The 3,182-nt window shown below is 49.5% G+C and overlaps 1 pseudogene; it reads left to right on the plus strand.

Annotated features, from left to right (window-relative positions):
* The first annotated feature begins 1,223 nt into the window (after positions 1-1,223).
* LOC148090609 (ferritin heavy chain pseudogene) lies at positions 1,224-2,743 on the plus strand (annotated as a pseudogene).
* The last annotated feature ends 439 nt before the right edge of the window (positions 2,744-3,182 follow it).

Below are 3,182 nucleotides of genomic sequence, written 5' to 3' on the forward strand. Positions count from 1 at the left end.
GAAATCTACATGCAAAAGAACAAAGTTAGATCCCTACCTCACATCATATACAAAAATTAACTCAATACCAATCAGAGACCTAAATGTAAGAGCCAAAACTGTAAAATTCTTAGTAGAAAACCAAGGTGTAAATCTTTGACCTTGAATTAAGCAACAGTTTCTTGGATATAACATCAAAATCTCAAGAATTAAAAAATAAGTTGAACCTTTAAGAACTTTTGTGCTTCAAAGGACACCATTAAGAAAGTAAAAAGACAACTCACCGACCAGAAGAAAATATTGGCAAATCATATGTCTGATAAGGCACTTGTATCCAGAATATACACAAAACTCTTACAGCTCAACAATAAAAAGACAAACAATTCTACTTAAAATTGGGCAAAGGATTTGAATCGACATTTCTCCAAAGAAGGTATACAAATGGCCAATAAGCACATACAAAGATGTTCAACATCATTAGTCTTAGGGAAGTACAAATCAAAACCACAATGTGATACCACCTTATATCCACTTAATATGAGCAAAAAAAAATTTTTAAACAGACAATAACAGTGTTGGAACCGTCACGCATTGGTCATTGAATGTAAAATGGTGCAGCCACTTTGGAAAACATTCTGGCAGTTCCTCAAACTATTAGAGAGAGTTATCATATGACGCAGCAATTCCATTCATAGGTATATACCCAAGAGAATTAAAAACATATGTCTACACAAAAACGTATACACAAATGTTTATAGCAGCATTATTCATAAAGCCACAAAAAAGAAAACCACCCAAATGTCCATAAACTGATGAAAGGATAAATAAAATGTGGTATATCCATGTAATGAAATACTCTAGGCAACCCTATGTTTGTTGCAGCTTTACTTAAATAGTGAAGAAAGACTCTTTAATATTCTATAATCATCACTAGGACTTGCTATGACCATTGTTGAGTATGATCTGGTGGTACAGTGTGAGTTTAGATGATTGTGGCACTTGCATTTTATGTATATACTTTTGCGGAGTACTCACCGATTCCGGATCCATAATGCAAATGAAGGTTTTTCTCTGCAGGAAATTTCCAGTAATTCCAATCTGGTATGTCTGCATATAGAACGTATGGGTTGGGCCTTGTGACTTTCTCACATGCTGTCTCCGGTAAAGAAGGCAATGCAAATCTCTGAAAATCTGCAAATTCTGTAAAAAAGGCAAACAGGCCCAATCACAACCAAGAAGCCGCCATGAGGTTTCAAGTATGTTTTTGTTTCATGAACGAAGAGTCACATTCTGATAGAAAAAAAAAATCCAAGAGGCATTTTTCCAAGATACAAACAAAAGGAAGTCAACAGACACAATGCAGGGAGACCACCAGGAGGGGCAGAGGCAACTTCCAATGTTTTCTTAAAACACTATTAAAAACTGTCAGGCAATATACATGTACATACATTCAAAAGTGCTAGAGTAATGGAACTAGTAAAATTCAATTTTTTAAAAAAAAATTCAATTTTTTTAAAAAGCATTATGCTAAGTAAAGGAAGCCAAATACAAAAGGCCACATATGGTGGGATGCCATCTATTTGCAATGTCCAGAACAGGCAAATCTGTAGGGACAAAGGTAGATCAGTGGTTGCCCTGCCTGAGGGGAAGCAGGTTGGGGACTGAACAGCTCATGGGTAGGGGACCGCGTGTTGCAGCGACGAACATACTGTGAAAGGAGATTGTGGTGCTGCACACCTCGGTAAGTAAACGAAAAACCATGGAAATGTTCACTTGCAAAAGGTGAATTTTCTAGTATATAAATTACATCTCAACAGAGCTGTTTTGTTTGTTTGTTTGATGGTCTCAGCACACGCGGCACAGAGCGGCCCGCGTTTCCCGCCGCAGCCCGGCGCAGGCGGAACCTGGAACACTGCGCCCGACCCCTCCCTCGGGGACTGGCTTCACATTCTAAACGCCCCCCCAGCCCCCCCCGTCCCCCGCCGCTTTTAACGGTCCCCCGCTTCGCGTTCCACCTAAGAGCCTCGCCAACTGCCGCCTGACTCCTGAGCAGCCGGCCTCAGGCCCCCCGAAGTCGCTCACCCTGGGTGCGCTCGGGGGACCCCGCCGCCGCCTCGGCCTCCGCCGCCGCTGCCTGCCCCGCAGCCCCCGCCTGGGCGCCGCCTGGGCCTTGACGGTCCCCGCGCTCCTGCCACCGGCGCTGACGACCCCGCCGCCCTCCCGCGGGCGCCGGAACTACCGCCCCGCCTGCCAGGCCGCCGTCCAGCGGCAGGTGACCCTGGAGCTCCACGCGTCCTGCGTGTACCGGTCGCTGGCGTCTTACTTCGCGAGCGGCGCCGAGGCCTCGGAGCGCACGGGCCAGGTCCTCCGGCGGCAGGCGGCCCAGCACGCGGAGCGCGCCGAGCGGCTGCTGCGGCTGGGGGCCCGCGCGCGCCTGCCCCGCAGCGGCGGAGGCAGGGCCACGGGCACGGGCATCGGCGGGCCCGGCCGCAGCCGCTGGCAGAGCGGCCTGAAGGCCATGGAGTGCGCCCAGCGCCTGGCGATGAGGGTCCACCAGGGCCTGCTCCATACGCACCAGCTGGCCACGGAAAAGAACGACGCCCACCTGGCCAATTTCCTCGAGCAGGGCCCCCTGCGAGAGCAGGTGAGGTCCATCCAAGAGCTGAGGCTCCATCTCGCCAATCTTCTCACGCTGAGGGCCGACGAAGCCAGCCTGGCAGAGCAAGTCCTCGACAAGCTCACCCTGGGTGACAAAAAGCACTGAGCCTCGACTGCCTTCCCCGTAGCCGCGGGGTCACTTCCCCCGGTCAAGCGCCGGGATTGAATGTAGCATTAGCCCCGCCCTTCCCAGCTTGACCATCTCGCAATAAAGGTACTGGGTGCTAAATAAAGGTCTCTTGTTGATTGCCGGGTGCAAAACCCTGACCTTGTAAGTTTTAAAACAGGAATCCGGGAGTCTCTCCACCCGCCCATGCGCCATCCACATGCAGCCGGGGGTCGCCATGGAGGGAGGGAGGAGGTATCCCGTGGGACTCTGCAAAACACAGAATCTACCCCTTATAAACAGTGTGACACGGGGGAGTGCGGGGAGGTGGATGGTCTGGGGCCCTGGTGAATGAGGGTGCATGTGCAGGGTAAAAGGATTTTTTTAAATGGTCTAGAATTTATCATAGTAGTTGCCCTTGGGGAAGAAGGGAAGGGAA

The sequence above is a fragment of the Miniopterus natalensis genome, chromosome X (assembly GCF_054644295.1).
Source record: "Miniopterus natalensis isolate mMinNat1 chromosome X, mMinNat1.hap1, whole genome shotgun sequence".
Lineage (NCBI taxonomy): Eukaryota > Metazoa > Chordata > Mammalia > Chiroptera > Miniopteridae > Miniopterus > Miniopterus natalensis.